Raw genomic sequence first — 15076 nt, forward strand, 5'->3', positions numbered from 1 at the left:
CCTTTAATGATAAATAAATCTAAAAAGACTTTGTACAAAGCCTGACGTACACAAACACAGAAAGATGAAAACAATACCCTGAGGTATATTGTTTCTTCAATGCGCCTTAATTTGCTGGGAGCTTAGGATAAAAGAAGGGGGAAAAAATATATTTATATAACCCCTTGTTACAAAGAGTAGAGGAATAGTAGAGTCTCAAAGTGCAGACAGTTAATTTCTAGACCCAAATTGAGTCCTCTAGCACTCCATTAGTAATTAGCGTACGACCTCCACCTATGGTTCCTGTGATCTGGCATTAGAATATGGATCAGCTTTTAATAACAAAGGACTCTAACCTAGATAGATAATGCAATTATAGAGTAGGGACATATTAGTAGTAAAGTTTAAATTGCGGGTTCAAGTTTTCCAAGTATGGTTTCAATATCGAATCCAGGGTTCGACGCGTTTCTACCGTAAGTACACGGTTTCATCAGAAACCCCTTGTTATGTGTGCTGCTGGGATCTGTAGTTCTAGGCTTCCTAGCAGCACAGCTCCACAGGAGGTGGAGGGTTAATTGATTGAATCGGCTGGGTGTGGTTCTTCCTGCCAGCCAATCTCCTGGGTCTGTGCTTACATATAAACCCAGCTCTTGGTCAGTCCATGTCTAGAGTTCAAGATGAGCAGTCAGGAATCCTTGGCTGGTGAAGTTTGCAGTGTGACTTGGTTCATGTCCATTTGTACGTTTAAATTCTGTCAGCTTGGTGTTAGTTTGCTGTGTGTCCTGCAATCTGTGTTGTGTCCTGTTGCAGCGTGCTGTATGAACTCTGTCCGGTTCCGCTGGACTCCTGGTTAGTGTAGGGACTAGCAGTATAACCAGGAGCCGTGAAGTGGCCTGCTAGCTTCCACATATTGTACAACATGTCAACTAATACCTGGTAATTATATTCAACTGATTATCTGTTACTAGTGGTTGCACTGTGGCTGCTGTGTATTCTGGCTCTGTGTGTCCTGTTGTTCAGTCTCTGTTATGTGGCATGTGTATGTATCCTGTATGGTGCGTGGCTCCTAGGATCAGCTAAGGCCCAGGTCCGAAGACCGCTGGGCTGCCCTTATTGGGGCAATGTCCCCGCTTAGGTAGGGCCATGTCATCTCTCGTGAAGCACAGGGTCAGTTGCTTGAAAACAGTGTGAAATCCGTGTGCGTACCCAGTCTGTTTTGGGTACGATCGTGTGCGCCCCGTGCTTAGTTTGCCCACATAATCGTAACACCCCTATTGCACAGCACAATGAACTAACTGCTGTAGTAAAGCTCAATAAGGTATAGAAATACCTTATTCGATATTGAATCCATACTTGGAAAACTTGAACCTGCAATTTGTACTTTACTACTAATATGTCCCTACTCTATAATTGCATTATCTATCTAGGATATAGTCCTTTGCTATTAAAACCTGATCCATATACTAATGCCGGACCACAGGAACTATAGGTGGAGGTTGTACGCTAATTACTAATGGAGTGCTAGAGGACTCAATTTGGGTCTAGAAATTATCTGTCTGCACTTTGAGACTCTACTATTCCTCTACTCTTTGTAACAAGGGGTTATATATATATTTTTTTTTCCCTTCTTTTATCCTAAGCTCCCAGCAAATTAAGGCGCATTGGAGAAACAATATACCTCAGGGTATTGCTTTCATCTTTCTGTGTTTGTGTACGTCAGGCTTTGTACAAAGTCTTTTTAGATTTATTTATCATTAAAGGTTATGTTTTAAGAGTTGACCAGAATCCTTACAGTGAAAAAAAAAAACTTTTCAAAAGTTTACTCATCTCATCACAAGTAGTTATTTTTTTTAATTCAGATGTCCAAGCAGCAGTAAAGCAAAATATATGCATTCTCATTGTGGTGTAAAATCACTTACCAACAAAAAAAAGGCCTATTTTGCCAATCTTCTATTGCACAAAATCTAGCGTTAGAACACTTATCTTAAGAAAAACGTTAAAAAAATAGCTAATATGTTTTTCATATAAAAAGCAAAAACAATCTGACTAAACAGTCTGTTTTCATCCTCTGCAGAAAAATTGAAAGCACAGCATTTTTTTTATGTCACAAAGGATCTTTTGTTCCGGAAACCACAAAGTGTATATTATAAAATGACACCAAAGGGTCTGGCAGTAGTCCATGAACAGAAGAAAAAAAGAGTGATGCCACTGATGCAATGCAGTATATTGCAAGTCTGCTTCTTTCATTTCATGCATTTCATCTAAGTTTTATGCACCATTCAGAATAGCATACCAATAGCATCTGTGCTCTGACCCAATGTACAATAAAAACTGCTTATCCATATTGCACCAAAGACACGGCCACATATATCAAAACCACACAACTTCAAGTGACTATGTTTCAGTCTATACAAATGAAGCACTTGTCATTGTAACATAAGAAGCATGCTATTATTTTGCACAACTAATTATTCTGTCAATGGCCTGATGCATTAAAGGATTTTTCTGAGATTTTGAAAAATTTGCCCCAGGTTAGGTAATGGTATAAAATAACCAATATTCACCCTTTAACTGTACCTCTGTTCTAAAGTTGCCACTCCTATCTCTCTCCTCCGCTCCATGTTGTTACAAGCAGCAAAAGTGTGGCCAGCAATGCAGAAGTAGAGGGATAGTTGAATGATCAATACTAGTTATTTTATACCATTACTATAGATGAGCGAGTATACTCGCTAAAGGCAATTGCTCGAGCGAGTATTGTCTTTAGCGAGTATCTCCCCCACTCGAGACTGCAGGTTCGGGTGCCAGCAGCGGGCACGGAGCTGCGGGGGCGAGCGGGGCGGAGATCTCTCCCTCTCTCCCCCCCGCTCCCTCCTGCTGACAGCCGCTACTCACCGCTCCCCCGCGCCGGCACCCGAACCCTCTGTCTCGAGCGGGGGAGATACTCGCTAAAGGCAATGCTGGCTCGAGCAATTGCCTTTAGCGAGTATACTCGCTTATCTCTAACCATTACCCTTTTTCTAAATCTAGGAAAACCCCTTTAAATAGTTTTTGTTTAATCTATATAGTATTAGGTTATGTAGCTTTTTCTGAAAATACTACCTGTAACATGTGCCACACCAGAAAGGCAACAGGAGATTAGGGAGGTAAACAAGTTGCTCCATAGTTCATGTAGGAAGGAGGGGTTTGGGTTCCTGGAGAACTGGGTTGACTTTGCTGTTGGTTACAAGCTCTACCGTAGAGGGCAAGGGTACAGCTCTGCTGGGGGAGAAGATGGCTACAAGGTTGGAGGGATGCTTATACTAGGGACTGAGGGGAGGGCAACCAGAGAAATAGAGGGAAAGACAGTGACCTGGGACTAAGTAATGGAAATAGGGGTGGAGCGGTGGGATGGGCTAGTACAATAAGAACTAGCAGAATAGTTAGTAGGGATACACATAATATAAAAGAATTACGAAAACCTTCTAAACTGTATGGTGACGAATGCTAGAAGTCTGACCAATGATGTAGACAAACTGGAAGTAATAATGTCTGATGAAAAGAATGACATAGTGGAAATAACGGAGACCTGGTTGGATAAAAGCTGTGACTGGGTGGTGAATTTACAGGGTTACAGTTTGTTCAGAAGAGATCATAAAAAACAGAAAGGTGGAGGGGTTTGTCTTTATGGAAGGGAGATGAACATGCGGAGTCTCTATGGGTGGAAATACATGGGGGGAAAAACAACAATGAGATCCTCATAGGGGTTTCCTATAGACCACCAAATATAACAGAAGATACTGAAAATCTGTTATTGAAGCAAATAAATGAAGCAGCAAATCACAGTGAGGCAATTACTATCCAGATATAAACTGGGAAGCCGAAACCTATGGATCTCATAAAGGTAACGACCTTCTGCCGATTTACTAAAAATCTACCTTACCCAACTTGTACAGGATTCGACTAAAGTGACGGCCATTTTGGAATTACTATTACTAACAGACCTGACAGAATAACCGGGGTGCAGGTTGAGAGGCACCTGGGAAATAGTGACCATAATATAATACATTTCACATTGTCTTTCAAGATAGTTTTATACGTGAATTACAAAAACTTCAGGAAGGCCAAGTTCGATCAGCTTACTTTTATTGTGGGTAAAATGTTTGAAGGGTTTCTAAGAAATACCATGCTGGAGTATTTCAAGGAAAATAGCTGTATAACTCCATATCAGCATTGGATTATGAGGGATTGCTCCTGTCAAACCCATCTGATCAGCTTCTATGAGGAGGTAAGCTCTAGACTGGAACGGGAAGAGTCACTGGATCTTGTGTATCGGGACTTTTCCAAACCATTTGATACTGTGCCGCATAAAAGGTTGGTATATAAAATGAGAAGGCTTGATCTGGGTGAGAAAGTGTGTCAGTAACTTAATGATAGAAAGCAGAAGGTGGTTATAAATGGTACATACTCTGATTGGGTCACAGTTACTAGTGGGGTATCACAGAGGTAGTACTGGGCCCTATTTTTAATATATGTATTAGTGACCTGGTAGAAGGATTGTGCAGTAAAATATCAATATTTGCAGAAGACACAAAACTAGGTAAAGAAATGAACACAGGAGAGGACGCAATACAGTTTCAAGAGAATCTGGATAAGTTGGGAGCTAGGGCAGAAAAGTGGCAAATGAGGTTCAACATTAACAAATGTAAGGTTCTGCACATGGGCAGGAAATACATGTTGCCATTACACACTAAATGGGAAACCACTGGATAACACTGACATAGAAAAGGACTTGAGGATTTAGTTTAAAAAACTGATGGGCAACCTAATAACTATGTATAAATATGTCAGGGGACAATACAGAGATTTCTCCCACCATCTGTTTATACCCAGGACTGTGACTGCAACAAGTGAGCATCCTCCACATCTAGAGGAAAGAAGGTTTCTACATCGACATAAAAGGGGGTTCTTTTCTGTAAGAGCAGTGAGCCTATGGAACTCTCTCTTTGTGGTGGTGAACTCACTAAAAAAGTTCAAAAGGGGCCTAGGCACCTTTTTTGAGTGATACAATATTGTATGTTATAATCACTTATGACTTTAGAAGGGTCTGTGATCCAGGGATTATTCTAATTGCCAGATTGGAGTCAGAAGGGAATTTTTTTCCCTTAAATGGGGAAAATTGGCTTCTCATTGGGGATTTTTGCCTTTCTCTGGATTAACATTGGGGATAACAGGCTGGATGGACATATGTTTTTTTTTCAGCCTTGCATACTACATTACAAGCTATGGAATTGCTGAGCATTTTCTAAATTTCATGCCACACTGCTGAGCTCTCCCCTACTTGGGTTTGTGGCTTGATGGATCAGACTGAGGGGAGGTTAAAGATTATAGAAATATAGTAGTCTGTCTTGTTATAAAGAGACCAAAGTTTGTGATTATACCGAGTTGTTAAATGGTCGGTTATGTGGTAAGCTGTCACTTTTTACAATGAAACACTAGCCAGGAGCTGTCCCACCGTACTGCCCTATTGTTGTTCCTCTATCCCAACATTGTTAGTTGAAATGGTCATTGAAATGCTAGGTGGATTATTTCTTAGGTGTATTAATGTATTATGTTAAAGGGAATATGTCATCAAAAAATTAGTTGTTGTTTAAATCAAGTTTTTATATTAAACACATTTTTTACATTTTTGGTGATTTTTTTTTTTTCTAAATTTTCCATGCCACTATGTACATTTAAAGAGGTTGTTGAGCGTTAGAAAAACATGGCTGCTTTCTTCTAAACACAGCACCACCCTTCTCCACGGGTTGTGTCAGGTATTGCAGCTCATCTCCCAATAACTTTAAGGAAGCTTATCTGAAATACCACACATAACCCTATGGACAAGGGTTGTGCTGTGTTTGGAAGAAAGCAGTCATGTTTTCTAACCTCTTTAAAGGAACTCGTTCAGCTACTATGAGCACCATAAGCTGAAATGTTGAATCCAGCGATGTGAGTCTTATACATAACTTCCCTGTTCTTCCACCAGCTGTGTGTTTTTAAAGTCACCACTGAATGCATCCAGCAAACTACATCGGTGCATGCATAGAATGAGAAAACTAGTCTTCTTATTTTATGTGTGTGCCAATTAGTCCGCAGGATGCATTGAGTGGGGGCGTTAAAAGCACGCAACTGGGGGAAGAATAGGAAAAGTAGGTATTAGATTCATATCACTGGATTCAGCATGTAAGCTCCTTTTGAGCCCATAAGTTTAGTTTATGGGACTCATAGGAGTTGACAGACTCCTGTAACAAGTGAGGGTCACTCACCTCTTGGATCGCCAACCTCTTGGTCCAGAATGGCCGGCACACATGTAGAAATAGCTCAGGAAATGTCAAATTCTTTTAAACCTGGTGCCTACCCATATAACTTCATGTCACAGCAAAGGTAAATGCAGCATACCATAAAGTCAATTAGCACCCCACCTTGGTTTGAGCTTAAGGTCATCTTCCCTGTCAAACTCGAGGTCCACACTGGACCTCCAGCTTGCAGCACTTCAGCTCTGCTGCGCTGGTACTCACTCTCTCTTTGAGTGTGACAGGAACAGACATTTATCTTGCTTCCTGCCACACCCAGCAGGTGTAAACCCTCTCTCTGCAATACCAGAAGTCCTGTCTGCAGCCCTCTACAGGCCCTTCTGTGTACGGCACTCCCACGCTCCCTTTAAAGAAAAATCCTAATATCTTGCAGTTTTAACACTGGCAACTTAGCCTAGCAATAGTCTGAGATTTCATATGCATATGTTAGGTGTTTTATTCTAAAACCCAGCCATTTGCATCCAGAGATTGTGCGAATTTTCTTTAATGACTAGTTAGTAAAATATTATTGACCATAAGTATGCGTGTGAGATCTCATGTCCTTTTTGAGTATGTGAGATATACGACTTTCATCCGATTGCTGTTTATACTGATGGCCTTGAATCTTTTATCATCTCTTGGTTTGTGACTACATAATTTCTAACAGAAAAGTGAGAACAATATTACATTTAAGATCTCCAAAAAGGTTTCAAGTAAAAATATTGTATTGATCTAAAAGTGTAAATTATCAGCATTTGAACTGCATCAAATTTATCAAGTTGCTTCCATGTTTTATGTAATTGAAACAAATGAATTATATCTGGACCCTTTGGAGATGCGCTGTAAACTCTTCATCACATCTACTTTATATTCCAACATGATATGTTGAGCAATAATTTGTTTTTATATATAGCTCAATATTCTCAATGTAATGAATCAACTGCATTTTGTTATGAGCCATCAGAGACCAAGTTTAATATTTGCATGGCTTCATCTCATTCCTTTGTATTGTCTAAGGAAAGTTCAGCCAAGTAGAAAATATTTTATATAAATAGTAAAGAAAGATTGTATTTATCATGCTGAATCAAATTAAAGGGATATTCCTATCTTGGCTTTTTATTGCTAAGATAGGAAACTACTTTCATGGCTACCGGTCACCTGGCCCGAGCTTGCAGAAAGAGCTGAACACTTAACACGGTTTCCTTAGCTTATCTTATCGAAGTTAATAAGATCTAAGGATACAGCGCTGAGCTGAGCACTCAGTTCTTTCCGACGTGTGGTAAAAACAGAGCTTCCAGGTTTTCTTATCTTGGTCATGAAAAGTCAAGATGGGAATATCCCTTTAACCATATGAAAACCATTTTAGGTTGACCTTTATATGCAAAGACAAATAGACTTCAGAAAAAGAATTGTTTAACCAAATAACAATTTCGGAACTGTAATATATTACTCAATAGTACAGAGCTCATGTGGTAATTTCTGCTATAAAATAAAGGAAACATATTGTTAGAATATGCTGTTTAAATCACAGTTGGAAATTAGATATTTATAACTGTAGCTCAGAAGGCAGTATAAAAGCAATACTACTTTTTCTATGCCCACTCACTATGAAGGTTCGGAAATTAGGCTCTAAGCTGATGTAAGACTGGAAATCATCAGCTATTCAATTATATTTAAAGGGCACGTGTATTGTTTAAATCAGGTTTTTATTTCAAACATATATCCATATATATATTTAAGTTTACATAATGTGTGTGTGTGTGTGTGTGTGTGTGTGTGTGTATATATATATATATTAGAGATGAGCGAACGTACTCGGATAGGCACTACTCGTCCGAGTAATGTGCCTTATCCGAGTACCTCCCCGCTCGTGCTGAAAGGTTCGGGTGCCGGCACGGAGCGGGGAGCTGCAGGGGAGAGCGGGGAGGAACGGAGGGGAGATCTTTCTCTCCTTCTCTCCCGCCCGCTCTGCCCCGCTCCCCGCTGCGACTCACCTGTCAGCAGCGGCAGCTCCCGAACCTTGCTGCACGAGCGGGGAGGTACTCGGATAAGGCACATTACTCGGACGAGTAGTGCCTATCCGAGTACGTTCGCTCATCTCTAATATATATATATAATTTATTTTATTTTTGGTGATCTTATTTTAATTTTCTGTGACACCATCTATTTTTAAAACCAAAATCCTAATGTCTTGCCGTTTTCACTCTGCCCACTGAGCCTAATAATAGTCTGACACTTCCTGTTGTCTTTAGTAGCATTGACTTCTTTGGAGACTGTTCTAGGCATGTTCTGTGACTTGTGCAGAGGTCATAGTGCTGACAGGGGGAGGAGGTAAGCTGTGACTATCACCTATTGTGAAAGGTGCAACCTGTGTTATAGGTGCTACCTTTATTTGTAATCCTGCGTGTATGAATAATAAAAGGATTATTGAAAAGTTCTCTCTACAGAACAGGAAGTGTCAGCTTATTATTACACTTAGTGGCCAAATTGAAAACCGCAAGATATTAGAGACCTATTTGCAGGCAATCTGACCTGGAAAACGTAAAAAAAATAATCACCAAGTAAAAATAAACTATGTTTATCATAAAAAATTAATACGATAATAGGTCATTTTTTGATGGCATATATCCTTTAAAATTATTTATATTCAAAAACCAATAGAAGCTTTGAAATAATACTAATTTTCCTGTAAATAAAGTAAGAAATAAAACTACTAATGACCACTTGTCTGTATGTATGTGTGTGAGTGCTTCTCATGCTCCACCCCTGGTAACATCATCGTTCCACCCCCTGGTGACGCCAACGAAGGTCCAACAACATATATAAAACACAGAGTGTGACCGACAGAAGAACAACACAGTTAGGGTTCTTGGAAGGGGAGGACAAAAAATAACACACTGAGAATACAACTAAGCCATTAATATCTCAGAAGACACAACTCAGCAGTCCTGACAGAAGACAACAACCTACCTTCACCACAGAGATCCAGTGGGCTAAAGGACCTGTGGTTATGTCACTGCTGTGGGAGGAGCCTAACTGTGTGTGATGTGTGGGATGTTGTAGAGCTGTGTGTGATGTGTGGGGATCATAATGCATTACCATCTAGCAGAGCTGGTACTATAATTTCCTACACAACTCAGTAGTCCTCACAGAACACATTGACCTACCACCACCACAGAAATCCAGTGGGCTGAAGGACCTGTGGTGATGTCACTGCTCTGAGAGGAGCCAAGCTGTGTTTGTCTTGTGTGATAATCAAGCCTCTGTGTGTGTGTGATGTGCCACAAGAAACACTGGTACTATAATGTCCTAATAATTACTAGTAACTGAATATTGGCTATCACTCCTTATTTTCTATTATATGCCAAAATTCTATTTATGTCTCTATATTTGATAGACATTCAGAAATGACAAAAGATTAATATATGAACTGTTCTCCTGTCAGTCCTGACTGAGAGTTTATTGCTGGGTCTCATGGATATTGTTTTGCTAACTTATACAACAGGAGTAGGGGAAGTTAAATATTTGCTCAGCTTCCAAGCTCTATAGTAACCATTTGCAAAAGCTTTGGTGACCAAGGTATACAATCATGAGAAAAACTAAGTGCACCTTCTTTGAATGCTATGCTCTTACGTATCAGAACATAAAAAATAATTCTGGTCCTCAGAAGGTCTTAAAATTAGGTAAATACATCAGATGAATAACCCACACATGACAAATGATACTGTCTCATTATTTATTTAACAAAAACTAAGCTAAAATGTAGAAGCAGTGTATGAAAAATTAGGTACACTCTTACTGCTTCTATAGGAATAAAGAGGGTAAGTACCAGCACCAGCTGATAATAATCAACTGGGAATGCCCTTAGTTAATTGATTAGCAATAGAGATGAGCGAGCGTACTCGGAAAAGCACTACTCGCTCGAGTAATTTACTTTATCCGAGTATCGCTGTGCTCGTCCCTGAAGATTCGGGTGCCGCTGCGGCTGACAGGTGAGTCGCAGCGGGGAGCAGGGGAGAGCGGGCGGGAGAGAGGGAGAGAAAGATCTCCCCTCCGTTCCTCCCCGCTCTCCCCTGCAGCTCCCCGCTCCGTGCCGGCACCCGAATCTTCAGGGACAAGCACAGCGATACTCGGATAAAGCAAATTACTCGAGCGAGTAGTGCTTTTCCGAGTACGCTCGCTCATCTCTAATTAGCAAGTCTTATAGCAATCATGTCCTATGAGGAACGGTTAAATGATCTGGGAATGTTTAGCTTGCAAAAAGGGAGGAGACACAGATTAGATATTAGAAAAAACTTTCTGACAGTGAGGGTGATGAATGAGTGGAACAGGTTACCACGGGAGATGGTGAGTTCTCCTTCAATGGATGTCAACAAACAGAGGCTGGACAGACATCTGTCTGGGATGATTTAGTGAATCCTGCATTGAGCAGCGGGTTGGACCAGATGATCCTGGAGGTCCCTTCCAACTCTACCATTCCATGATTCCAGTGTGAGCACCTGTGTAAAAGCAGATGTTTTGTCAGTTTGCTGGTCTGTAGTGAAATAGAGCTATGGAAACAGCATGCTACAGTGTTTTCGTAGCTTCCATTCACTTCGATTAGCGCTAAGTAAACAGCGCTGGCCTGGAGCACTCAGCTCTTTCCGACAGGGGGGCTGGGTTTTCCCATCCCAGCAATGAAAAGCCAAGATGGGAAAACCCTCTTAAGAGAGCTGTGCATAAACGAATGCCCACAAACCTCAATGAACTGAAGCAATGTTGTAAAGAACAGTGGTTCAAAATTCCTGCAGAACGATGTGAGAGACTGATAAAGTCATACTGAAAATGATTACTTCCGGTTATTGCTGCTAAAGGTTGTACTACAAGCTATTTATTAATGGGGTGTAATTAATTTTCACACACTGCTTCTGTATTTTGACCTAATTTTTGAATTAATAATGACACAGTGTAATTTATCATGTATTGTTGCCCCTCTGAGGTTGTAGTTCCCAAATTTTAGGACCTTCTAAGGACTGGATGATTTTTCTTTATTAAGTCAGGCTGATTATAACTTTAGAATTGAAACAGAGTGTGCTTAGCTTTTCTCATGATTGTAACCTGAATTTCTTTGGCCCTGAAGCAAAAGCTGTAATAGGCGTCTACCATGTGACAATTGTAATAAGGGTACCTTTTTTGGGGCAGAGAGACCCCTGGGTTCTTTAAGGCCTTTGCACGCAGAAGTGACTTTAATACAAGAGGTGGTACCTCTCCTTCTACACTTATGTTTGCAGCTGCAAAACACTTGTAAAAACTATACTGATAGCATTGTTCAAATATTGGAGCATTTGTTAGGAAAAAAAATCTGTAGATCAGTACAATTTGGGCTCAGTGTATGACATATACAGGGGGTGGACAAAAATATGGAAACACCTATGAAATGCATGGGATTGTAATCATTTGACCCCTGCTTGGCTGAGAGCTTTACCGACAAATTTGTGCTTACTTCACCTCTTGCCCTGCTCTGGGTGGGTTTTAGAGCCAGATGGTAACAACATCTGAGTGGCTCAAACCCCTCACCAATGGAACCTTGTTACTTGGGCAGATGTTCACTTCTGCCCGGCAGCATCTGTGTCATATTACCTCCACTTAAATTACACAGGATTATAAATCATATTTCAATAAGACATTAATTTTGTACGGTGTTTCCATATTTTTGTCCACTCCCTGTAAGTGTAGTCTGTTTTTCCATATGCTAGAGTCTGCATTTTGTAGAATACCAATTGAGTTAAAGCATAAGCCATGCACACAAGGGGTAGTACAAATATATTTATTGCAACAATAAATGTTACTGCACCATCATGAATACAGCAATATAGCATCTCTACCTATACTATCCCAGCCATAACTATGACAGCTATAACTACAGCTATGAATGCGAAAGGCCTTGTAAAGTTTACTGAGCAATACAAAATAGACGAGATCACTTGGACTGTGCTTTCTGCAAATGATTTTTATTAAGGCCTCCAATGTGTGGAATAACAGTCTTCTTATCTGACTTCTTAATAGACATTTCCATAATGCGTTTACTTGCAGGCATCTAGGCCAATTCTACCTTCAATTTTTCTTTGCAGACACCCGCATCAATCATGTTAATCCAGGTGTCTTTTATTTAAGCTTCTTTAGATAACTCATTTTATTTAGCATGCAGTAAGTTCCATAAACTACATGTTCAGCATCAGTTATTTTTATTTATTGATTGCGCTTAGTCTTTTAGAAGTAGTTTGTTTGCAGCTATTATTGTAGCTGGTAAGGACCAGAAACACCTCTATAATTGTATTGGGTATATGAATCCTGCATTCAGACATGTGTAATCCATTAAGCATATTACTTCTCATTTTCCACCAAAACCAGCATTAAAGTGGTATTCCAGTGGTTCAAAGAGATAAATGTAATTTTGCTATATAATGTTATAACTTGATTAAAAAAGCTGATGAGACATTGCTTTACCTGTGCCCCCCTCCTGCTTAGTTCTCCATTGGTATCCAATGGTTATGTCCTGTATGCTCCGCTGCATTACTCATCAGGCATGCAAGGTGCCTTAAAATTCTGTAATGATGATGTACAGTCATAAATGCGGACTTGTTAGTAAAGAGCACTGGGGCATTCTGGGAGATGTAGTTTTTGCAGTCCCCAGCAGCCATTTAAAAATGACAATATGGAAATCTGAAACTGGCTGGAAAGCTGCAGTGGTGCAGATCAGCATAAAATGTACTGAAGTTCAGTTTGACAATTTAGATGAATGTTTGGAAAAATAGCAATAAGTGGAAATGTTAACACATGTTTCTAACACTATGCAGGAGAAAGGTCCGTATTCAGAGTTCTCTTCTGCATATGTATATCACAGTATGCAGCATAAAGGGCAGACATCCAACCTATTATGTAATACACATATTAACTCACGTTTAATTTTCAAAAAATTGCTTAGAAAATCATAATGACAGATCATTTTTATGTGTTTCTGTTGAGTAATTCCAAGGGATCCACAAAGCTCTTACTTGCCCAAAACAAATAAGAGCTGGGGAGCATGCGTGTGGCAGGGAAATTGGATTGGAAAGGGTTAAAGTACCCAGAATAGACTACAAAGACTTTGAGTACTTGAGTGCTATTTTCTCTAGCCACTGCATAAGGAGAGAGCAATGCCTTGCTGGAGCTCATCTTCTCTCGCCACTCCACTTGTTTATATAAGTAAAACCACTGCCAAATTGTCTAGTTGGCCAAGTACTTCTTTATCCTACAGGAGATGCTGAAAATGAAGAAAAGCTTGATGGACTGCCCTCACCTCCTCAGATGATCTCCTACAAGAGATTTTTTTGGTATGTTCCATAATCTTGAACATGGGCACCCCAGACCCAATCTTACGTATCTGATGTGAGGATTATCTGAGGATGACAGAGAGGAGACCTAATAGAGGTGGTTTCATCCTCCATACAGGACTCATCTGGACTTGGAATGAAGCAATAACATGTTGTCCAAGGATCTAGTAAAACAGGACCACTGAATTATGTTAGTGTATATATTATCGTGTGTATCTTGGTCAACAGAACAGCATCTAAAGAGGAGGTTAGTACCCCAGAACTTTCATGGCTTAGTGAACTGTGGGTCTTAGGTGAGCGAACAGGGCCTGAACAGCTCTCTTGAGAGAGACAAGGATAATGTGAGACATTAATAATGGTTCCTAGGAATTTCCTTTTTATACATGGAACCAAGTTGAATTTCTGTCTATTTTGAGTCTTATGGTCTTTCAGGATTTTTAAAGCTAATTTTAGATGAGAGCAGAGGAGAGTCTCTGAGTGGGCCTAACTAGCCGGTCATCTAAATTGGGAGTTATGTATATGCCCCTTAGGCTGCCTTCACACGAGCGATAAAACACTGGCAGAAAATTGCAACCCTCTGATGCATTGGATTCCAATGCATCTGTTCAGATGGGCAATCTGGTATCCTGGGCTGCAGTGTATATGCACCGCAGCCCCGTCTAAACGGGTGACAAAACGGGAGATGCAGCTGTGACTTGGTTATGCCTGCCTCTTGTTCATGCAGACGTGATGCGGGCGGACGAAAAATCACAGCGCCTGTATGAAGGAGCCCTTATACTGAAAGCTTTTAGAACAACTGTTATTTTGGTGAAGACTCTTAGAGCTGAAATTAGCCCAAATGAGATATTGTCTTGAAGTAGACTAAGAGAAGGAATTTTATGTGGGATTAAAGGATTGGAATACAGTATGTAGATCTGCAGTCTTTGGGTCTGAGGATTCTACGAAATCCGCTTTTGTAATTACAGAATCTTATCATTTATATACTGATACTGGATCCACAGGCCCCTTTATGACAAATTCTTGCACTAGGTGTGGAATCACTGAATACTGAAGGAAAACCTGTTGGGATGTATAGTATTGTATATAACTAGAGGGCCTCTGGACCACACAACACACCCATTTGTCTAATGAGGTCAGTGACCATAATGGGACAAAATGGGACAGACTTCCTCCTACTGTTGAAGACATGGTTTCAGAAGTAATTAATTTCTTAAGTATCAAAACTTCCCATCAAACTTCCTATTGCCACCAAATTTAGAGATTTTTCAAATCAAGAATGAAATGGTCTGAAGTTCTGGCTCTTCCTGGTCTCCAGACCATTGTTTAACCCACAGGGCTCTCTTGACAGAGTTTAACTGTGGCTAGATTTTGGCACAGAAACTTAGCATATCAAGATGGACATCACACAAAACTCAGGTAACATTTTCCACATAT

General features: G+C 40.2%; 1 long non-coding RNA gene across 1 annotated transcript in view; it reads right to left on the minus strand.

Moving 5' to 3' along the window:
- The window catches only part of LOC136578798 (uncharacterized), a 72665-nt gene that overhangs the window by 22262 nt on the left and 35327 nt on the right, over window positions 1-15076 (minus strand). The gene's annotated exons all lie outside the window — the stretch shown is intronic.

This window comes from Eleutherodactylus coqui, chromosome 9, assembly GCF_035609145.1.
Source record: "Eleutherodactylus coqui strain aEleCoq1 chromosome 9, aEleCoq1.hap1, whole genome shotgun sequence".
Lineage (NCBI taxonomy): Eukaryota > Metazoa > Chordata > Amphibia > Anura > Eleutherodactylidae > Eleutherodactylus > Eleutherodactylus coqui.